We start from the raw sequence: 26,128 nt of genomic DNA on the forward strand, positions 1-26,128 counted from the left end.
CTTCCTAATTTTGATTCAATTTGTTATATTTCTACAATAGATTGAAGTTGCTAAGAATTCCGGAACATTTAAAGTGTAAGGAAGCTCAAGTGAGGTATGTTGGCTAAACTTTCTCTCTTGGAATTGAATTCCACGATATTCATATAAATTATGTTAGTCTCAAGTGATTCTTTATGAAACTGGCTATTCCAAGTAAGATTGGGTCGAAAGATATATGTTCAACAAGCATCCCAAATGCTTTATTCATGTTATGTCACCAATTGAGGATGTGTTAAAATATGGGCTATGTATTAATGTTGTTTCGACTTTAAGTCATGTTCAAATGAAGGCTATTATGCCAAATTTTGTGAAATATCTCTATGTGCCTTAGACTTTAAATTGCTCACATGTGTACTACACACCTTGATTTGAGTTGTATTTGTTGTTGATGATGATAATGATATTTGAAATTGATAAGGTGAGCATGAAATACTGAATATGGCAAACGTGCCAAGAATGATCTTATAATTATGGCCATTAGTGCCAATGAAATGAAAAGATGTAAAAGTAATACGAAATGTGATAATTGATATAAAAAGGTTGATGTCTCAAATAAGACAGCCTAGACGGTCGGGTCATGATCGGACACCATGCCGCACACATGGTGGTAATTGTGCTGGAAATTATAATTGAATTTGTGATTGTGGTCGATGTCCCTAATGGATAGCCTAGCAAAGACGGTGGTATTGATATTGAGAGAAATTGTGGTTGATGTCTCTAATGAGATGGCTTAGCAGATCGGGTCGTGATCGAACTCCGTGCTAAGAGTACGGTGGTACTAGTTTTGTGAATAATGGTATTGTGAATAATGGTAATATAGATAATGGTATATCGATACTAAAAATCTCTCAATGTGAGATATGGAAATTAATTTGAACATTGTCTTGATCCTAAATTGAGGTTTGATGTTGATTAAGGCTTTCATTGATATTATGATAATCTTGTTTGTATTATTTGTCATTCTATTGAGAGGATGTTTAGTTATACATATAGTGCTATTCGACAGTACTAACGTCCCTTTTGCCGGGGGCGCTGCATCTTTAAATGGATGCAGGTGGTTCCAAAGAAGGAGATATTGATCAGTGATAGCAGTACACCTTCTTCCCAGCTGACTTGGTGAGCCCCACTTCATCCCGGGGTCATGTATCTTTTGTACTTTGTGTATTCGGTTTGAGGTATAGCCGGGGCCTTGTTGCCGGCATTATCATTGTACTCTTCTTTATCTATAGAGGCTCCGTAGACATAGTGTGGGTTGTGTATTGGTGTTGGGGAAAGACAAACTATGTTATGTTGTGGTTGTATTACTTGTCCATTTGAGACTTTAAAAATGATGAAACTATTGGAAATGAATTGGTATTGTAGACATGAACACATTTTCGTCTAATTAATGAAAATATGTATTATCTCTATTCGTGGATGAGTTTGGGTAGAATGAAATCTAACAGACTTGCTCGGTCGGGTTAACTCGATTGAGCGCCGGTCGCGCTCCTCGATTTTGGGGCATGACAAGTCCCTCTTATCGGTATGTTTTCGGCCATACTTATAATAGGGAGGCTACAACAACATTTAGGAAATGTTTCTCTTCTTCTATCCTCAATCGTGCATTAAGGTTTCGAGTTAGTCTCGGAGTTCCCTTGTTAATATCAAGGAATGTTTGCACATCGTGCTACTAAATGAGAAAGGCCTAAGGATTAATGGAATGACGCACATAACATGCATAATGTGTGAGGTGCCTAATTGTCCTCGTAATGGAGGAAAGAAAAGTCAAGGATACGACCAAGGTAAGAAAGGTCATAGAGTTGGCCTCGAGAGTCGTGGTTGATGTTTTCATGCATATAGTGCAATGTGGTGTTATCTATATGTTATTTAGTATTGATTGCAAGATTCTCTAACATGTGGATATGCCAAATTACAAGGGAAACTCTGTCGAAATTTCGAAAAAATTTGGGAGTTAGTCAAATTTGGGAGCTTGAGTTGTATGAGAGAAGAGATGTGTTATGTTAAGTGTTTGGGGACGGACTCTACTCCTCATTCGGGGATGAATGATCCTAAGCGGGGGAGAATGTAAGGCTCCGAAAAATTTCGTAAAGGAATTTAAGGTTTGGTGGTGCCGAGATAGGCATATAGGCCCCGTAAATTCCTATAGCTAATTCGAGCAATTTCGAGCTTAGGAATACAATTTAATGTAGACCCAAACTACATGAGAAATTTCTGTAGTAGATAAAGTTATTTGGATACTTGGGGATAATTATTTTATTAATCTTGAGTGTTGTAATAATGGGGAACACTTGGATGTTAATTTCAAAGCAATAAGACTAAAGAAAATACAGTGAGTTATCTCCCCATAGCGCAACTATAACACAGAAGGGAAGCAGAAAATTTTAGCAAACCAGTGAGCTAAAAAGCCTTATAGCACAGGGATAGCACCAGTGGAAAAATACTGAACCTGGGGCTATTAATACCTAAGTAGGGAGAGAGAAAAATAAAAACAATTTCTAGACTAGGGATTTTCTCTCCATCACCCATCCAACCAAGGCTTCCAATACACACTTAAGGTGAGTTTTTAAGTGTGTTTTTATATGATTTCACTTCTCAATCACTAGTTACAATAAGGTCTTGATTGGACTCCATAGGATTTCTTCAAAATTTCAAGAACACCCCAAAAGTTAACTTTCAAGATTTGGTCTACAAGAGGTAATATTTCACCCTTAAACCTACATGCATGGATTGTTAGTGAATATATGAGTAAGAAATAAGTGCTAGCACTTATGGGATGGTGATTGGAAGCCATAAGTCCTTAACCTAGATTATTTGGTATTGTAGAGATTTTGTAATGAGTTGATTAGTAAAATTTGGTGGATGTGAATTCATTGATAATTATAATGGTGCTAAGAAGGTAGTTAATGGACAAAGGATGTTGTAGTATATCTTGTTGGTGGGAAGGAGGGATTGTTGGATGCATTCTCAATAAGAGAGCTCGGATCGAATCGGTATATCGAAAGACCATTACTAGAAGTAGTTGAATGCTATGCACTCTAGGTGTTTGATAAAATGTCAAAATGACCAAAAACCTGGAAATGTTTACTAATATTGGTCCAATTGAATTATGTTGATGTAGATTGAAGTTGTAAGAGTAGTGGGAGGTTTTAGTATTACTAAAGAGCTCCATCAAGGTATGTTGGCTAAACTTCTCTCTTAGAATTGAATCCCACGATGTTCTTATAAGTCCTGAGTTGTTCATTATAAATTGATTATTCCGAATAAGCTTTGTGCCGAAAGATATATGTTCAATATGTGTTCCAAATGCTCTTATCATGTTATGTTATCCTTTTGGAATGTTTTCAAAGTATGGGTTACGTATTAAAATGTTATGACTTCTAGTCGTGTTTTAAATGAAAGCTATTACGCCAAATTGTGTAAGAAATCTCGACGTGCTTAAGACTCTTATTTACTCATGCGTGTAATGAAAGCCGTGATTAAAGATGCTTCAAAGTGAAAGGAGTGAGTTGGGAATTGTAACCAAGCGGCTGAATCCTATTAAATGAACTCCAAATGAAACCAAATTTTGCAGAGAAGTTTGAAATTGCATAACAGACCTATTCCAAGTCCCAAAACAAAATTCTGAACCCGATAGCCGTAAATCAACCTACGGTCAAACTTCTAAGCCTTAAATTGCCAATTTTCGGCAAAACAACACAAATCAACATACAGACTTCCAAATTCGATTTCGGACATACGCCCAAGTCCAAATTCATGACACGAAGCTATTGGAGGCATTAAAAAACTGTTATGGGGTTGTTTTCAAAAAAGTTAAACGTTAATCAACATAGTCAAGTTAGGCTTCTAAGCCAAGAGCCAAAATGTCTAAATCATACCAAAATCTTCTCGGAACAAAGCCAATCGACCCCTGAAGTCATAAGACCTAAATTACACATGTGTGAAACATCAAAATGGAAAACGCGGCACATATACACAAAACGACCGGTTGGTTCATTACATTGGCGCTGGCCAGGATGATTCTCGCGGATTGAGGAGGAGCCCAGACCCTAGCTACTCGCACTCTAGAGCAAGCCACTAGTATGTTTTAGACCCTAGGAGTTCCAACTATTCCACCACTTGTTTAGGCTATAACTACAGTTAGGCCTACTATGTCTATTGATGAGCAGAAGACGATGGATAAGTTCCAGAAGTTGGATACTCCACGTTTGGATGGTGATCCCTTAATGGATGCTCATGATTTCTTTGATAGGTATCATGAGATTTTCCCAATTTGACTTTTGGAGTCCAATGGAGTTGATTTCATTAATTTTTAGTTGATAGGGCTAGCCAAGAGGTGGTGGTAGACATTATGAGCAGAGCAGGCCAGCCGAGTCACTTCCTATCACTTAGACTCAATTTTCAACTCTTTTTCTGGAGAAGTTCATCCCACTCACTTGGAGAACCAAGTTGCGCAGCTAGCTTGAGCACTTACACCAGGATGGTATGATAGTTACTTGGTATGAGATGAGGTTCACAGAGTCATCGCGCCATGCAGTTTTTTTATTCCCTCGAAGAAGGAGAAGGTGCGGAGGTTTATCGAGGGTCTCAATTACGGTATCAGGTACAAGACGGAATGAGAGGTTGAGATTAAGACTACATTCCACCATGATGTGGAGATTGTTAGGAGGTTGGAGCGTATCCGTAGGAAAAGAGGAGGAGAGAGGGAAGCCTCATGGCATTGTAGGATTTAGTGGTGCCTACTCTTTAGACAAGGGCCATCATGGTAGAGGCCATCCTAGCAGAATAGTTCAGTCATCATTCCGGGCTTCTTGTGGTGCTCCAGTTATTCATGAGATTCAGAGTGCTCGTTTAAACTAGTTAATATGCGGCACACCTTGCCCACGTGATTCTTATAGTGGATCTCTAGGTTTAGGGTCCTTTTAGTGGTTATCCTAATCCTAAGGGTAACTCAGTCCCAGCAGCCATGCCAACAGAGGTGTTGCTATGAGTGTGGAGATTCAAGGCATATGAGGAGGGATTGTCCGAGGCTTCGGAGTGGTATATCTCAGCAGGGTACTCAAGCTAATATTCCAGCATTAGTTGCTACACTACCTGCCCAGCCATCTAGAGATAGAGGTCATACAGTTAGAGATCGTCCTAGAGGTGGAGGCCAAGCGGGTGGAGGTCAGGCTCGTTGCTATGACTTTCCTGGTAGGCTAGAGAAAGTTGCATCTGATGCAGTCATTACATGTATTAATTTAGTTTTTCATAGAGGTGCTTCAGAATTGTTTGATCCGGGTCATAATTATTCGTAGATATAATCTTAATTTGCATTATATTTGGGTATATACCGCGATTCTTCGGATATTCCGATTTATGTGTCTACGCCAGTTGGAGAATCTATTATGGTGGTGTCACGACCCAAACTGATGGGCCGCGACAGGCAACCGGTACCCTACTTAACTGAGTACTAATGTAACGTATCTTTTATATCATACTATCATAGGTAAATGAGCCGGATAGGCTGTCGTGAGATAAGTAAAATAAAACATGAGGGAATACTCAACATTTGACGACCCAATATGTAATACAAACTTATACATATGACATACGGACCTATATGACCAAAATGATCACTCGTATACTAAACATAGGCCGACAAGGCCATACAATCATTTAGGTACATGCCATATGTCTACAAGCCTCTAAGAGTAGATAAATACCATAATGGTCGGGACATGGCCCCGCCATACTAATCAATACATGTCCAAATCATATTGACCAAATAAGCAACTCCAGAGCAAATGGAGCACACCAACACCTTCCGCTGAGCTAATAGCCTACTTGGAGGACTCTCAACCTATCTATCGGGACCTGCGGGCATGAAACGCAACGTCCCCAGGCAAAAGGGATGTCAGTACAAATAATGTACCGAGTATGTAAGGATGAAAATCAGTAAATAAAAGACATAAGAGAAACATGGAGTAAAAGACTCAACATGTAACTCTGAATAGCTTTGTGAATCATTTAATAATTATAATGTCATATATATGCATATCAATGTCATACCATGCATAGGTATATGCGTACATAACATCATTAAGCCTCTGAGGGCATCCCATCATATCATCTCGGCCACTGTGGGCAAATCATCAACGTATACCAGCTGATCAAGTGGTGGTGCGTATATAATGCCATAACCTTTTCCCATATCCCATATACATATAATATATGCGTATATAACGCCATCTGGTCATGGGTCAATGTACATGTATAAATGCATGAAATGCATAAGAAGTGCGTTAATAAGAATTCTCAGAATGTCATAAGATCAATGTGCCTTTCAGATAAACTTTATCAAATATGTATTTTTCTGAGACCCACGAACAGAAGATATAATAATAATTCACAAAGGAAATCAAGAACATAGGCACCCCTAGTAATTCTATGAATAGAGTCATTTATGAAAGTTGTGCATTTGCTAGTTTCGTTTGTATCATATGAATCATGCCAAAAAGAAATAAGGGATGGCCTTGACATACCTGAACCAATTCTCTTGACAATCCTTCTAACACACGTTAATTGCGACAAAATACTTAACGGCAAGATCGGAGTAGGGAAAAATCCGTATGATATCCTTGAAAAAGATTGCACCGTATTCCCTTAAAATTGCAAAATCTTACGCTGCTAAGATGCTAAGAAATTTCATTTGAACTCTTTGCTGAAGCCTCACACGTTACATAGTAGTTGTAAGCATTCCATTTTGTGAGTTAGAGAGACTTTTAAGTCTTGGTGATGGGCCCCACTTTGTAAGACTTGGCCACCAAAATTCCTCCAATTTTTGCCACCTTGCAATGTGATTTAAGAGTTACCAATTGGGCTTTGATTTGCTTCCATGTTGGGAGATTAATCCTTATCCATCATTTACTTAATTAGCTTATTAATCCACATTAATCCAATAATTAACCAATTACCCACATAATTGAGAATTATCTCAAATTACTTAAAATACTACTTACTTTCAACACACTTTATACACCTTACTATGATGGTCATGTGGTACCTTGTATGGTGCTAGTCCATAAATACCGGGTATTATAGCTCAGACCGTATTTTATCCCAAATTGACAACCTTCAACGATACTCATTTTATTCGATTCGCTTACCCTCTCACCTTCACGAATTTACTTATCACTTATTTGAAATAACATAATACTGATAACCTCAAAAATAATCTCATTCCCAAGCTTACATTGATTAACTTACGACAAAACTTTAACGTACGAAAATGCGGGATGTAACATCTCATTTATGAGTTTTTATCAATTTACTTATGGCGTATTTTCACGTACGAAAACATGAGGTGTAACATCATTCCTCCCTTTTGAACATTCGTCCTCGAATGTTGACTGATGCACTTTTCATTATCAAAACCTATAGCTCTTGCAAATACTTTAGTACTCTCCTTGCCATCTAGACAACTGTTCCGTGAATAAATCCAAAGTCCAGGGTATTCCCACCTTTAGGCCTCTTTCTCAGCCCCTGGCCTGTGGTCGGAATTCTTCCAATCTCGTAGCTCTTGCTATCTTCTGTCATGTAGCCCGTATGACTTCTTCCTTGTATGTGCGCCTATGCGACTCTTCCCTCCAGCTTTCAGCCAATCTCTAGGCCTCACTTTGTGAACATATACAGAATTTTGACAAGCTGTCCCTCTGGGCGTCTATGGCTTTACTACATCTAAGTAGGTCATACTATACCATAACTCTTACTTCGATTTACAACCAAACTCCAGGTTACTCTCGTTGCTTATCCCATAAGTATAAATCTAAATCCTTTAATGCTTCCTCATTACTGTTCATCTTAAGAATGACGGCCTAATCTCATCTCATACTTTTAACTTTTATCCATCCATTGTTGATTCACTTCAATATTGATATACAATCTACCACTGATATCTTGAAACCTCTTACGTAATTACTAGGTCTCACATTGCATCGAGGAACATTTGAAGTGATTTTCTCGATCCACTAGGGGCGATACCATACTTCCATAACCGTATTTCATAGCATCCCAATGTGATTCACCTTATGTGGGTATTTTAATCATGTACAATTCATGAAATCCCCCTTTTTTTCTTCAAATCATTACTCAATCGAAGGCCCAAACGTCATCCTTTATCTATCACAATTACACCCTTATTCTAGTATCATGGCAGCATTCCATCTCTTTTAAATGCTATTAGTCTAGACTCGTTTGAGTTCATTCAGGCTATACTGAGCTTTCTATAACTTAGAGAAACCATTAACTCTCTTGTTTTCATGGGCTTAATCCTGAGGACTTATCCATTCTCGTCACCTTCTCACTTGCCCTTTCTTATCCTTACTCCTGTCTTCCTTAAACCTTGTCGTTTTACCATACTTTAGCTTGCGACTTGCCCTTATCTATTTATACTACTCGCAACCTTCCTTCAACTTGCTTGCACCATAGATTTCCTTATGTTATTCTGGAACCTCAAGCGAGACATCACATCGTCTCTAACTCTTCTTTACTCTTTTAACTAGACCTCTCGATACATAGAACCCGTAGCTGCCACTGACGATGCCGCTATCATTCCTGGATACTGAATCCCTACTGCTTCTAGCCTTCTATCAGAAGTATGGACTATTCACAACCTTTTGTATTTGAGTATCCCGAATGTTGTCCACCTTTACCTTACTTTACCTTAAAGTCTCGCATCACATCTTCTATCTCTTTCATGACTTCCCTTCCATATAGGTATAATTTACATCCACAACTTGAAGCTCTATTATAATACATGCACCTCTGTTGCATACACAATCCAGTGGGAGCTTCATACTGACTTCTTATGAGGCTGATACTCTTCTAACTGGCTTTATCGTAGGGTTGTCATAGAATATGGTTGTTGTACTATCTCTCTTGTACCTCCGATATTAAGAGTGATTCCGCTATGTTGTCAATCATGATTTTTATAATTTCTTTCTGGGTCCAATAATCAGACTCCTGATTAACTTAATTGATGTAACTCTTTAGTTTCCTCTTCCCTCTAATTAGCCTGTATGTTGGCTTAAGCTATCTTCCGATCTATGGCTCATGGTATTAGTTATTACTTTAGCCTTTCATGGGCGCTATGGAATATCCATGATAAACAATTTAATCCTTTGTCTATGACCTGGACTCAATTCTTTCTTTTAACTTACACCTGAGTCTTTTACGGCTGTATGATTGTCAACATATATGTTGCATGGATAATACTCCGTCTTAAGTGCGTTCATAATGTAACTAACTTTGGATCATTGATCGAATAATTCCTTTCGTTCCTTCTCAGTTTTGTGCGCCTTGTTGCATGCATACTTATCTTATCTTAGTTCCCACACATGCCGAAATATTCGTACAACTCATATGATCTCGAATATTACTTTTGATTTTTACTTCCCGTTCACTAGCCACGGTAGGTGCCACTTTCTTATGGAGTGCATACAATGTTGTAGTGAGACTGTTTTTACAAGACCATTTCCTCTTCAAGTCACTATGTTTAGGTTGAAGCCTTCTTCCTTATTTCCTCAGCTAGTCTTTCATTGTAGCACTTAGGGAGGACCCTCTGACTCTTGTAAAGCTGCAAGCTTATTACATCGTATACCAGATATTATTTTTGACGTTCTTCCTTGCCTATAATTATCCGTAGTTACTTACCTCCCCGCCCTTGTTCTTGTAGGGTTGCTTCTGAAATGATATTTTGACTATCTTCCCAGTGGCACTCTCTTTTATTTCGGTAACACTCATATGGTACCTGTAACTACCCCAACTCCTATTTGAATATTTCTCAAGGGTCACGATGTCAGATCTGTGAGACTGAATCCCCCATGTTGGGGTTCACTATGTTTATCTTGCACGATCTATTGATTTGTCTGTATCTTCTTGTCTAGCCATAACTAGGCTCTTCCTGAATCAACTACTAACTACTCGTTGGCTCATTCTCATATCAATATTCCGCGTAACCTTTCTAGGGTTATTTCCTTTGTCTTAATTTACGTCTCGCATTGGTTCCTTATTTGTCAATAACATCCCGGGCAGGAACCCTTACTTTCTTTCCTTGACGTCGTGCTTGCATAATGTTCTGGAATCGTAGCATATCTGTAGGATTTGGATAAGTGTAATCTCATTCCTTTCTCATGTTTATCGCATTATTCCTTTACCATTCCATAGTTACTAGGACCACATAACTCTGACTTAATGCCACATCACTCCATATTCCCCCCTTTAGGGGAGTACTAAGATTTAGAGCTACAACGATCTACCTATAGATGTTTTACCTCTTCATCCTTCGCGTCTTTTCACATCATCGATGACCCTTACTCGCCTTGCGGTAATCCTTCTGTACCAAAGATAACAAAATTCATTACTCACAAGGGATAGTGTAACTGGCACACATAGTCCCTTAAGCTTAACTTTGCTCACATTTCTTGCTTTAGGGAAGCGTCTTCCTGAATGACCTTTAAAAGTTATTCTTCTGTCGTCCATTCTATTATTGCCGGAACGCAATCCCTGAAATTCTCATAATGTCGATTATTATCAAATCACTCAATCCCTAATTCATGTTTAGTTTACCATGTTTACCGCCCATACTTATTTGTATTACTCTAGGTCTAATTTTTCCTTTTGGTAATAACGCTAGAGTCACGAACTTATTTCTCGAAATGAGGATATGACTTTATGGCCTATACTCTTTTGTTGTCTCAAGGCCTGTCACCTCTTTTTTTTTTGATTCACCGTTATCATCCATGTATCACATCTTACTCATAATGCTTTATTAACTCTCTTCTTATTTCCCTACTAACATTTTTGTCTATCACTTTATTCTGAAAACTTCAATAAGACATTCTTTTGCTTTTAGCTCCCCTTGCTCCATCTACTAGCTCCTTGGGTTGCCAAACATTCTTTTTCTACTAGGGACGGGAGCCATACTAAGATAATATTTATCCCTTCCAGGCTTCCAGTGCCTATCTTTGAAGTACTCATATCTAGTTGTACTATTTTAGAGTGCACCATCTAGGTGTCTCACAAGGAGATCCATTACCACATTTGCACTATCCTTCAGAAATGTCAACTAACACTAACAATCCATCAACCATTTTGGGTTACTCTAACCCCAGCCAGATCCTGATATCCCGTCCTTCTCTTAAGCCATATCTGTTAGCTCCCATAGGGCATAATTGAGATGGGTGTGGCTAATTGTATATATCTCCGTTACTGTTGAAAGTAACTCAGAATGCTTATATTTCTCTGCTTGAATTGTAAATACTGTTAATCTTCATTAACTGGGTACCTCGTACCTTTCTTCATCTTGCTTTTTTTACTTGCTGAAACTTGTGTCTACCTTCCGATTCTCTTATTCCTTTTTACCATACTAGTGGATAGATATTCTTGCCTTAGGGATCCTTATCAAGAAGCTTACACGTCTTAGTACACACATGTTCTGCTGAAGACCTCACATTTATTCATCATAAATATTATGCAAAATCGAGTTCCTCTAACTCAACTTTTCCACATCCACATGCAATCTTTTTCCAACTGTCTTTCTGGATGTAGGTATCGTTGTATTATGAATAAGATAGAGTTTAGGAAATTGATTTCTTACAACTGAGCTCTACCACACGTTCTAGAGTAAGAAGAAAGAGTGACACTCTTAAATGCCCTGTAGCCTCTATAAGTGTGGTGCACAACACAACCATAAACAAGACTCTACTAGACACGGCTTATAGACTCCCTAGGACAGAACTGCTCTGATACTACTTTTGTTACGACCCAAACCGATGGGCCGCGACAGGCACCCGTTACCCTACTCAACAGAGTACCAACGTAAGTAGAATATGTCTACGAGCTGGAGAGGCTGTCACGAGATAAGTAGAATAAAATATGAGGGAATACTCACCATTTGATGACCCAACATGTAATACAAACTTATACATATGACATACGGGCCTATAAGACCAAAATGATCACTTGTATACTGAACATAGGCCGACAAAGCCATACGATTTTTCACGTACATGACATATCTCTACAAGCCTCTAAGAGTAGATAAATACCATAAAGATCGGGACATGGCCCCGCCATACTAATCAATATATGTCCAAATCGTACTGACCAAATAAGCAACTCCGAAGCAAGTGAAGCGCACCAACACCTTCCGTTGAGCTAATAGCCTACTTGGAGGACTCTCAACCTATTTATCGGGACCTGCGGGCATGAAACGCAGTGTCCCCAGGCAAAAGGGACGTAAGTATCAATAATGTACCGAGTATGTAAGGAATGAAAATTAGTAAATAAATGACATAAGAGAAACATGGAGTAAAAGACTCAACATGTAAGTCTGAATAGCTCTGTGAATCATTTCATATTTATAATGTCATGCATATGCATATAAATGTCATATCATGCATAGGTATATGCGTACATAACATCTTCAAGCCTCTGAGGGCATCCCATCATATCATCTCGGCCACTGTAGGCAAATCATCAACGTATACCAGCTGATCAGGTGGTGGTGCGTATATAACGCCATAACCTTTTCCCATATCCCATATATATATAATATACGCATATATAACGCCATCTGGTCATGGGTTAATATACATGTATAAATGCATGAAATGCATAAGAAGTGCGTTAATAAGATTTCTCGGAATGTCATAAGATCAATATGCCTTTCGGATAAACTTTATCAAATACGTATTTTTCTGAGACCCATGAACAGAAGATAAAATAATAATTGACAAGGGAAATCAAGAACATAGGCACCCCTGGTAATTCTATGAATAGAGTCATTTATGAAAGTTGTGCGTTTGCTCGTTTCGTTTGTATCGTATGAATCATGCCAAAAAGAGAGAAGTGATAGCCTTAACATAGCTGAACCGATTCTCTTGACAATCTCTCTAAGACACGTTACTTGCGACAAAACACGAAACGGCAAGATCTGAGTGGGGAAAAATCCATATGATATTCTTGAGAAAGATTGTACCGTATTCCCTTAAAAATCCATAAGAAATTTCGTTTGAACTCTTTGTTGAAGCCTCACACGTTACATAGTATATGTAAGCATTCCATTTTGTGAATTAGAGAGACTTTTAAGTCTTGGTGGTGTGGGCCCCACTTTGTAAGACGTGGCCATCAAAATCCATACAATATTTGCCACCTTGCAATGTGATTTAGGAGTCACCAATTGGGCTTTGATTTGCTGCAACATTGGAAGATTAATCCCTATCCATCATTTCCTTAATTAGCTTATTAATCCCCACTAATCCAACAATTAACCAATTACCCATATAATTAAGAATTATCTCAAATTACTTAAAATACTACTTACTTTTAACATACTTTATACACCTTACTATCATGGTCATGTGGTACCTTGTATGGTACTAGTCCATAAATACCAGGTATTATAGCTTGGACCGTATTTTATCTCAAAATATCAGCCTTCAATGAAACTTATTTTCTTCGATTTGCTTACCCTCTCACCTTCACGAATTTACTTATCACTTGTTTAAAATAGCATAATACTTATAACCTCAAAAATATTCTCATTCCCGAGTTTACGTCGATTAACTTACGACGAAACTGTAACGTACAAAAATGCGGGATGTAACATCTCATTTCCGAGCTTTTATCAATTTACTTATGGCGTATTTTCACGTACGAAAACATGAGGTGTAACAGGTGGATTGGGTTTTGTCGGTCTTGTGTGGTTAGTATTAATGTTAATGATACGATGGTTGATCTTTTGTTGTTGGACATGATGTATTTTGAGCTGATTCTTGGCATGGACTAGTTATCTCCATATCACGCTATCTTGGATTATCACGCCATGATTGTGACTTTACCTATGCTAAGGTTGCCTAGACTAGATTGGAGAGGGTCACTTAGTTATTGAGAAGGGGTGTCTAGCATATTTGACTTCCATTTAGGATTCTAGTGCAGAGGTTCCTCCTATGGATTCAGAGCCGGTTGTGAAAGATTTCCCAGAGGTGTTTCCTATAGATCTACCGGGCATGCCACTAGATATGAATATTAATTTTGGCATTGACTTGGTTCCAAGCACTCAGCCAATGTCTATTCCACCATCCCGCATGGCTTTAGCCGAGTCAAAAAAGTTGAAAGAGAAGTTGCAAGATTTGCTTGGCAAGGGGTTCATTAGACCGAGTGTTTCTCTTTGGGGTACACCGATGTTGATTGTGAAGAATAAGAATGGTATTATGAGAATGTGCATTGATTATAGGTTGTTAAACAAGGTTACTATCGGGAATAAGTATCCATTAGCTCGTATTGATGATTTGTTTGATCAACTTCTAGGTGCTAAGGCGTTCTCTAAGATTGACATGAGGTCGGCTTATCATCAGGTAAAGATTAGGGCTTAAGATATCCTTAAGACGGATTTTAGGACTCGCTATGGTCATTATGAGTTCTTGGTGATGTCATTTGGTTTGACTAATTCTCTAATGGCATTCATGGATTTGATGAAACGAATGTTAAAGTGTAACACCCCAGAAAATTTCAAAGTACTTAAGTTTAAAGCCCAGTAAAATATTGCAAAAAGAAAATAATGTTTCGTGGTGCCGAATTGGGCTTACGTGTTTTAGGATTGTATAAATTCTTTGCAGCGAGCTTGCTCACCGCGGCTCGGACTTTTTGGGTTAAACAATGCATTGAGGGATAAAGGAATATTTTTGGCAGAGAAATGCGTTTCTGCGGTCCATTATGCGACCGCAGAATCACTCTACGGACCGCATAATGACCGCAGAGTGAGGCAGGAGAGGGGCAGTTTTGGATGACATTCTGCGGTCGCATAATGGACCGCAGAACTATTTTTGGGCTCATTATGCAACCGCAAAACAGGTCTGCGGGCGCATATTGACCGCACACCCAGCAGATTTTTGCCAGTTTTGGACACCAATTATGCGGCAGATATGCGGTCCGCATATCTATTATGCGATCGCATATGCGATCGCAGACCTTGTTCCGGAGCTTCATTTTTGAGTTTTTACAACCCGACCCAACTTCGTTAAATAGACGAAATGGACCATTTTTGACCAAAAATCTGATATTTTAGAGCGAGAGAGAGTGCCTTAGAGTGAGAAGATATTACTCAATAATTGTTCTTCAATTCTTGCTCAAATCTTGGAACATTAACAAGGATAACCCACAAGGTCTTCATCCTAGAGGCAAGATTCTACACCCTAACCCTCAATTTCGAATTTTGTCTAGAATTAGGTAATTAGCAAGATAATTTTGGGTTTGGGAGTTGTCCATCTTACATGCATGTTTTATCAAAGGGTGTAGGAAGATTGTTGAACTAAAAATAGTAAAGAATGGGTTGTGGGATGATGGAATCCTCCATAAAAGGACCTTGAAACCTTAATGCACACCTAGTGTTTGGTAAAATTCTCAAATGAGCTGAGACCATGAATATCTTCCTAATAATGGTTCAATTTGGCTATGTCTCAAAATAGATTGGGATTGCTAGAATTTCCGGAACGTTGTAGTAATTTATTGAAATCTCAAAGCAAGGTATGTTGGCTAAACTACTCTCTTAGAATTGAATTCTATGATGTTCTCGTAAGTTTCAAATATGGTTGTCTAAAGTTCCTTATTCTATATTCCGAGATGTTCCCAATAAATTCGATTGTCCCGAAAAAGAAAAGTGTCGAGAATTATGTATTCAAAACGTGTTACGAATGTTCCTATAACATTATGTTATCCTTTGGGAATGTGTTCAAGAATGATATGTGTATTAAAATGTTATGTCTTTGAGACATGTTTCAAATGAAGGCTATGATGCCAAATTGTGTGAGAGAATCTCAATATGCTTAAGACTCTTAATTGCTTATATGTGTACCTAAAGTCTTGATTGAAAATGTCTTATTGTTGGTAATCTATAAAGATTAATGGAAGTGAAATAAGTGAATTGGGAATATAAAGTGTGGCCAATGTGCCAAGAGTGAAAGTTATACTTGTGGCCAATGGTGCCAATGAAATAAGATGATGTGAGAAAGATTATGAAATGAGTTTTGATTCAACTATTCCAAAATTGATATCGAAAATAGAATTACCTAAAAGCTTATGAACTCAAGTCATGCTCATATGTGGTTGTTTTAACAGACGCTATGGTTTATGAGTATTTTCAATGTGTTTTGCATTCTTACATATTCGTGAGTGGAAATTGTGTATTGCTTTTTGTGGGGAAAAATATGTCAAGAATAAATGGTGTGTTATTTGTTGATGATTTTAACTTGCGCATCAATTGCCAATTATTTTACTCCATTTCTCGGAAAGAAATCTATTGTGCTTAAATTGTTCATATCTAATGAACTTAAAGTTGTGATTTCCTGAATATTATATGTATGTTGATATTTATGATGATAATACATGAGAGGGAAGAAATGAAAGTGTGAAATATCAAATATGACCACCGTGCCTTGAATAAAGAATCTTGTGAATGGCCAAATGAGCCAAGGAAATATTGTTGTTGTTATTATTGGTTGAAAATACTAGTGGAGATTTATACAATGTGAAAGATGATGAGGTAAATATATTTGCACCTATGTTATTTTTGTGAATTATTTCCCTTATTTGGGATGAGATTGATGTGATAAAATTATTCCTCTTAATTGGGATGAGATAGATTGATATAAAAAGGTTGATGTCTCGAATAAGACAGCCTAGCCGATCGGGTCGTGATCGGACACCATGCCGCACACATGGTGGTGATTGTGCTGGAAACTATAATTGAAATTGTGATTTTGGCTGATGTCATCAAATAAGACAGCCTAACCGATCAGGTCGTGATCGGACTCCGTGCTAGAATCACGGTGGTATATTTGCATAAAAATTATGATTGAGATTGTGATTGTGGTTGATGTCTTCAAATAAGATGGCCTAGCCGATCGGGTCGTGATCGGACTCTGTGCTAAAAGTACGGTGGTATTGTGTCACGACCCAAATCGAAGGGTCACGACGGACACCCGATGTCTTACTCAACTGAGTACCAACGTAACATATCTTTCTTATCGTACTATCATTGGAAAATGGGCCAGACGGGCTGTCATGGGCTAACAAGAATAAACATAAGGGAATACTCAATATAGGATGACCCATCCAGATATAAAAAATTATACACGTGACATACGGGCCTATAAGGCCAACATGATCATTTGCAAACTCAAAACATAGGCCGACAAGGCCATACAAGTATCCGTACATATGACATATGTCTACAAGCCTCTAAAAATACATAATTGTCATGAAGGCCGGGACAGATCTGCGACATACCAATCGATACATGTCCTAATCATACTGACCAAATAGCAACTCCGGAGTAAATGGAGCGCACCAACACCTTCCGTTGAGTTGATAGCCTACTTGGAGGACTCTCAACCGGTCTAATGGGACCTGCGGGCATGAAACGCAGTGTCCCCAGGCAAAAGGGACGTCAGCACAAATAATGTACCGAGTATGTAAGGGATGAAAATCAATAAATAATAGACATGAGAAACATGGAGTAAAAGACTCAACATGTACAACTGAATAACTCTGTGAATCAATAATATTTACAATGCCATGCATATGCGTATAAATGTGTAACACCCCGGAAAATTTCAAAGTACTTAAGTGTAAAGCCTGGTAAAATTTGCAAAGAAAATAATATTTTTGGGGTTGAAATATGCACAGGAAAGTGAAGGAAAAATTTTGGCAGAAAAGTACGTTTATGCGGTCCATTATGCGGGCTGCATAATGGCCGCAGAAGTGAGCAGGAGAGGGCCACTCTGGAAGCAGCTATGCGGTCGACTATGCGACCGCATAACTATTATGCGGTGCATTATGCGACTGTATAACAGTTATGCGGACTGCATAGTGACTGCATACACAGACAGTTCTTTTGGCTATTTTGTAACCAATTATGCGACCGATATGCGGTCCGCATATCGATTATGCGATCGCATACCTTGTTCCAGAGCTCCATTTTTGGGTTTTTAAAACCCGACCCTATTTCGTTAAATACACTCTAGAGTGAGAAGGTGTTCTTCAATAATTGTTCTTCAATTGTTGCTCAAGATTTGGAAGATTAAGAAGGGAAGCTCTCTAGGTCTTCATCCTAGAGGTAAGATTCTACACCCTAAACCCTAGTTTCAAAATCATCTGAAAATGGATAACTACCAAGATAATTTTTGGGCGTGAGAGTTGTTTATTTTACATGCATGTGTTATCAAAGGGTGTAGGAATATTGTTGAGCTAAAAATGGTAAAGATTGGGTTGTGGGATGATGGAATCCTTCATAAAAAAAAAGGGCCTTGAAACATTAATGCACACCTAGTGTTTGATAAAATGCTCAAATAAGCTAGAACCATAATCATCTTCCTAATTTTGGTTCAATTTGTTATATTTCTAAAATAGATTGAAGTTGCTAAGAATTCCGGAACGTTTTAGAGTTTAAGGATGCTCAATTGAGGTATGTTGGCTAAACTCTTCTTTAAGAATTGGAATTCCCATTATCCTTGTAAGTTCCAAGATGTTGATTACAAATCGAGTATTCCGATAAGTTTTGTGATAAAGTTATATGTTCAATTTGTGTTTCAAATGCTTTTATCATATTGCATTATAAATTGAGGATGTGTTTCAAACTATGGATTATGTATCCACATGTTATAATTTCAAGTCATGATTTATGTGAAAGTTATTATGCCAAGTTGTGTAGAGATTGCAATTTTGATACACCTCCACCCGCATATATTGGGGTGAGGTGTCTTGACTGCTTTGTGTAGGAATTATGGTATTGTGGGACTGCACCTCCACCCGTATTCATTGGGGTGAGGCGGTACGACCGCTTTGTGTATAGTTTGGTATTGTTGTGGCACCACCACCCACATATATATATTGGGGTGAGGTGGCATAGCCGCTTTGTGTTGGTATTGGTATCGTTGATGCATTTTCACCTGAAAACATTGGGGTGAGGTGACATAGCCGCTTGTGTAGGTTCTTGGTATTGTGGTTATACATCCACCCGCATACATTGGGGTGAGGCGGTAGGGCCACTTGAGTAGATTTATGGTATTGTACATACACCTCCACTTGCATACATCGGGTGAGGCGGCGGGGACGTTTTGTGTGAAGATGGTTACAGAGGATCTCATCTTAAATCCTATAAATGTTATTGATAGCTCTTAATAAGCTTGCTCTGGTTTAAACGATTATCTATATTATACTATTGCCGCACTAGTTCATCATATTCATCTTGTATTTCTGAATTGTTAAATTGGTATTTAGTTTTCATACTAGTACTATTCGACGGTACTAACGTCCCTTTTGCCGGGGGCGTTATATCTTTAAATGGATGAAGGTGGTTCCACAGCAGGAGACATTGATCAGTGATAGTAGTACACCTTCTTCCAAGCTGACTTGGTGAGCCCCACTTCATCCTGGGGTCATGTATCTTTTGTTCTTTGTGTATTCTGTTTGAGGTATAGCCGGGGCCTTGTTGCCGGCACTATCATTGTACTCATCTTTATCTATAGAGACTCCGTAGATATATTGTGGGTTGTGTATTGGTGCTGGGGAAAGACAAACTATGTTATGTTGTGGTTGTATTACTTGTCCATTTGAGACTTTAAAAATGATGAGACTATAATGAATTGGTATTGTAGACATGAACACATTTTCGTCTAATTAATGAAAATATATATTATCTCTATTAGTGGATGAGTTTGGGTAGAATAAAATCTAACATGCTTGCTCGGTCGGGTTCACTCAGTTGAGCGCCGGTCGCGCTCCTCGGTCTTGGGGCGTGACAAAATGTCATACCATGCATATGTATATGCGTTCATAACATCATCAAGCCTCTAAGGGCATCCCAACATATCATCTCGGCCACTGTGGGCAAATCATCAACGTATACCGGCTGATCAGGTGGTGGTGTGTATATAATGCCGTAACCTTTTTCTATATCCCATATACATATAATATACGCATATATAACACCATCTGGTCATGGGTCAATGTACATGTATAAATGCATGAAATGCATAAGAATTTTATTAATAAAATCTCTCGGAACGTCATAAGACCATTATGCCTTTGATTAATGTCATGAAATAAACTTTATCAACTTACGTATTTTCTGAGACCCATGAACAGATGATAGAATAATAGGACACATGGAAAATCAAGAATATAAGCATATCTAGCATTTCTATGAATAGAGTCATTTATGGAAGTTGCGTATTTTACTCGTTTCATTTGTATCGTATTGATCATGCCAAAAAGAAAGAAGGGATAGCCTTAACATACCTAGGCCGATCCTCTTGACGATCCCTCTAACATATGTCTTTTGCGAAAATACGTAACGACGGATCGAAGTAGGGAAAAATCCGTATGATATTCTTGAGAAAAATTGTATCGTACTCTCTTAGAATTGCAAATTCCGTTGCTATTACATAACGTAATCTCATATGGATTTTTTTGTTGTAGCTTCATCCGCACTTTATCATAATCTTCATTCTCATTGTTATACTACAAAACTTTTGGCTCCACAAGTAAAGCTCCAAATAACAATGAAAGAATATTTGAAAGTGCAAAGCTCCATAAAATTAAGTCATAAGTGCCCTTTTTGCCGTGACCACTAGGAAGACAATAATCACCTTTTTATTTGTTGCAAGGTTTCTTGGCAGCTTCATCCATAAGCTTTTCCCTTTTGAATTGTGTATAATAATCTCTTATCTTGGAGGTTTGTGGTCCCCCAATTTGTGGCTTTGTTGGCCAAAGACTTCTCCACATTTTGCCACCTTTTATGTGATTTTAAGAGTCAAATTTTTGTGACTTTGTTGGCTTCCACGTTAGGAGCACTTAGTCTTATCCATATTATGCTTAATTACTTAATTAATCTCTCACTAAAAATTTATAATTACCTAATTATCCATATATTTAAAAATTATCTCAAATTACATAAATTACTACTTAATTTTAACATACCTTATACACATTACTATCATGGTCATGTGGTACTTTGTATGGTACACTAGTCTATAAATACGGGGTATTATAGCTTGGACCGTATTTTATCCCAAATTGTCAAACTTCGACGAAACTCATTTTCTTCAATTCGCTTACCCTCTTACCTTGACGAATTTACTTATCACTTGTTTGAAATAGCATAATACTTATAATCCCCAAATAATCTTGTCCTTGAACTGAGGTCAATTATCTTACGACAATTTCACGTACAATGCTACAGGGTGTAACATCATCGTAATATAATACTGTGGGGCGTAACATTGACGTAATACTGCGGGACGTAACATCATTCCCCCCTTTGGAACATTCGTCCTCGAATGTTGACTGATGCACTTATCATTCTCATAACCTATAGTTCTTGCGAATACTTTAATATTCTCCTTGCCGTTTAGGCAACTGTTCTTTGAATAAATCCAAAGGCCAGGGAATTCCCCCCTTTAGGCCTCTTTCTTACACCCTTGTTCTACTACCAGGGCAGCATTCCATCTCTTCTAAATACTATTAGTCTTAGATTCCTTTTAGTTCATTCAGGCTATACTGAGCTTTCTATAACTTAAAGAAACCATTAGCTGTCTTGTTTTCATGGGTTTAATCCCGAGGACTTATCCCTTCTCGTCGCTTTCTCACTCGCCTTTCCTTATCCTTACTAATGTCTTCCTAAAACCTTGTCGCTCTACCATACTTTAGCTTGCGACCTACATATATCCATTTATACTACTCGCAACCTTCCTTCAACTTGCTTGCACCATAGATATTCTTATGTTATTCTGGAACATCAAGCGAGACATCACATCGTCTCAAACTCTTCTTTACTCTTTTAACTAGACCTCTCAATACCTAGAAACCATAGGGTGGAAAATATGCCACTGACGACGCCGCTATCATTCCTGGATACTGAATCCCAGCGCTTCTAGCCTTCTATCCGAAGTATGGACTATTCAGAACCTTCTGCATTTGAGTATCTCATACGTTGTCCACCTTTACCTTACTTTACCTTAAAGTCTCGCATCACATCTTCTATCTCTTTCATGACCTCCCTTCCACAGAGGTATCATTTACATCCATAATTAGAAGCTCTATTATAATACTTGCACCTCTGGTGCATACACAATCCGGTGGGAGCTTCATACTGACTTCATATAAGGCTGGTACTCTTCTAACTAGCTTTACCGTAGAGCCGTTATAGAATATGGTTTCTGTACTATCTCTCTTGTACCTCTTATATTAAGAGTGATTTTGCAATGTTCTCAATTATGATGTCCATAATTTTCTTGGTCCAATAATCAGACTCCTGATTTACTTCGTTGACGTAACTCTTTAGTTTCCTCTTCCTTCCGATCAGCCTTTATGTATTGCTTAAGCTATCTTCTGATCTGTGGCTCTTGGTATTAGTTATTACTTTAGCCCTTGATGGACGCTATGGAATATCCATGATATAATCTTCTAACAATTCAATCCTTTGTCTATGACCTGGGCTCAATTCTTTCTTTTAACTTATACCGGAGTCTTCTACGACTGTATGATTGTCAACATATATGCTGCATGGATAATGCTATGAAATCATAAGTGCATTTATAACGTAATTAACTCTGGATCATTGATCGAATAATTCTTTTCGTTCCTTCTCATCTTTCTCTAAACGTAAGCTATTACTTTTCCTGGTCTTTTTGTCCCCTTGTTGCGTGCATACTTAGCTTATCTTAGTTCCTACGCATGCCAGAATATTCGTATATCTTATATGATCTCGAATATTACTTTTGGTTTCATTTCCCGCTTATTTGCCATGATAGGGTGCCACTTTCTTATGGAGTGCATGCAATGTTATTGTGAGACTGTTGTTACAAGACCTGTCACACCCCAAAATCGAGGAGCGCGACCGGCGCTCAACCGAGTGAACCCGACTGAGCAAGCCTGTTAGATTTCATTCTACCCAAATTCTTCTGTGAATAAAGAGGAGATGTACTCCGTTAATCAAATACCGAAGAGATTTCATTAACCATTTCCATTGCATTCCCATTAACAGAATCATTCAATATTTCCAAAATAGTACGAGTTTAAAGATTTAATGAAAAACATGTTTCCAAATACCAACAGTTATAAGACAATTCCTAACATCAAATACCACCCACAATCTGTTTACGGAGCCTCTAAGTACAACTGAAGAGTAATATGGAAATGCCGGCAACAAGGCCCCGGGTATACCCCAAACAAAATACACAAAGAACAAAGGATTCATGACCCCAGAATGAAGTTGGGCTCACCAAGTCAGCTGGGAAGAAGGTGTACTGCTATCACTGATCAATGTCTCCTGCTGTGGAACCACCTGCATCCATTTAAAGATGCAGCGCCCCCGGCAAAAGGGACGTTATTACTGTCGAATAACACTAGTATGTATAGCTAGAAATCCTCTTTCAAAATAGAATGCCCATATGATCTATATGTGGAACACATAATATAATGTAATTGAAACAACATGTACAAACAAGGACAACAAAAGGGGGCACCTATTGTCTGCATTAATAATGTGTCTCATTAGACCGTCCTTAGTGTTCACATAGCATATTATACACCTATGTGTTTCATAGACCGTCCATAGTGTTCACATATCATATTATACACTTATGCGTTTCATAGACCGTCCATAGTGTTCACATATCATATTATACACTTATGCGTTTCATAGACCGTCTATAGTGTTCACATATCATATTATACACTTATGCGTTTCATAGACCGTCCATAGTGTTTATTCATACTGTACATATATACCTCTTATACACAATTCAGCTATGCGTTTCATAGACCGTCCACAGGATTTCATATCACAATGGATTTCATAGCACAATGTACCTATGCGTTTCATAGACCGTCCACAGGATTTCATAACACAATATACCTATGCGTTCATAACACAATATACCTATGCGTTTCATAACACGATATACCTATGCGTTTCATAAACCGTCCATAGGGTTTCATAACACGATATACCTATGCGTTTCATAGACCGTCCATAGGGTTTCATGACACAATATACCTATGCATTTCAAAGACCGTCCATAGGGTTTCATAACACATTGGAAACAAAAGTACAAATACGTACGTCTCATAACCTTTCACATCACATAGCACCTAATCTGCCCTTTCAACCACTTACAACATCATTATTTTATTGGCTCTCTTGGCCAAACATATGATTCTTTATTCATGGTGCAATGGCCGTATTTTATATTCCACACTTTCATTTCTTCCCTTTCATAGATCATCATCATACTTATCAACAAGTAGAATATTCCGGAAATCATAACTTTAAGTTCATTAGTAATGAAGGCTTTAAACATAATCGATTCCTTTCCAATAAATGGAGTAAAATGATTGGCAATCAAAGTACAAATTAAAATCATACACCATTTCCACTCATTAATATGTAAGAATTCAAAGCACATTGAAAATTACTTACAAAGCATAGCATTAGCTAAAACAGCCACATATGGGCATCACTTGAGTTCATAAACTTTTAGCCGATTATATTGTCGAAGTCAATTTTGGAATAGTTGAGTCAAAGCTCATCTCATAATCTTTCTCACATTCTTTCATTTCATTGGCACAATTGGTCACAAGTATAACTTTCACTATTGGCACGTTGGCCACACTTTGTATTCCCAATTTACTAATTTCACTTCCAACCATCTTTATAGGTTATCAACAACAAGACATTCCCAGTCAAGACTTTAGGTGCACAATTTAGAGGCTTGAGAATATTGAGATTTTCTCACACAATTTGGCATACTAGCTTTCTTTTGAAATACGATTCAAGGCATAATATTTTAATACACAACCCCTACTTTGAAACTCACGGAAACATTATGGAATTCAAATCCAAGAGAGAAAGTTTAGCCAACATACTTCAAATTCTTCCCTTAATGATACTACAATGATGCACTACACTAATCAACTTCAATCTACAAGAACAACATCCAATGAGACCAATATTCGTAACAAATCCCATAGGTTCAATATATTCATAAATATCATCGCCAAGATTACCATTCACTTTCTCTCTTATTTTCTCAAAAGTACTATTCATGCGATGAACTAGATTTTTATAATCCAATCTTTCAACCATTAAAACTTGCAACAAATGCTTCAAATACTTCTAAATACTCATATTAAACGAGTTTGAAGCATTGGAATTACCTCTAGTAGATTAATCTTGAAAAATCACAACTTTGGTGATTTTTGTGTTCTTGAGGATTTGATGATGAAATCTTATATTTGGATGTAAGAATAATGTTAGAAATCATGTATATTGAGTAATAATCAACCCAAAACATTATTAACAACTTACATTGGTTGATTGGACTTGATCTAAGCTCAAAATCATTCCTTCACCTCAAGAACCCTAACCCCCAAATACTCAATATACCTCTTCCCCGACCTTGTATTTATAGGCCCAGATTTTTGGGTTTTGGATGCGGCCCTGGATGCTTCGCATCCCCACTTCACTCCTTTTTGAAGCTCAGATGCGGACCTGGACGCTATGGCAGCACTTCACTGCTAGCCTCTCTTTCGGACGCGGCCTCGGATGCTTCGCATCCGTAGGCTCCTCGGCCAGCCTTTGGTAATTTGGTCATAACTTCTTGTAGGAATGTCCAAATGAGGAACGGTTTGAAAATTTAGAAACTAGACTCAAAGATCTTTAATTGGATAGGTCATCCAGCACATAACTATATATATAACTATATATATATATATATATATATATATATATATATGCTCGTCCAAAGTTTGGTCTTGTGCGTACTCATTTGGAACTTTAGTCTATCATGAAATTCTCAACTTGACTTGGACTTAGGGCTCTCCTTAGACCCCACATCACTTATAATATGCCTCGTACACTTATTATCGTATCTAATTGATATCCATTATATTAAAAGTCCTTGTCTGCACACAAAATAATATAATGAGTGCACATCAACTTTCTTACTAGCGCTCAAGTACTTCAAAATTTTCTGGCGTGTTACAAGAC

Source organism: Nicotiana tabacum, chromosome 23 (assembly GCF_000715075.1).
Source record: "Nicotiana tabacum cultivar K326 chromosome 23, ASM71507v2, whole genome shotgun sequence".
NCBI classification, from domain to species: Eukaryota; Viridiplantae; Streptophyta; class Magnoliopsida; order Solanales; family Solanaceae; genus Nicotiana; species Nicotiana tabacum.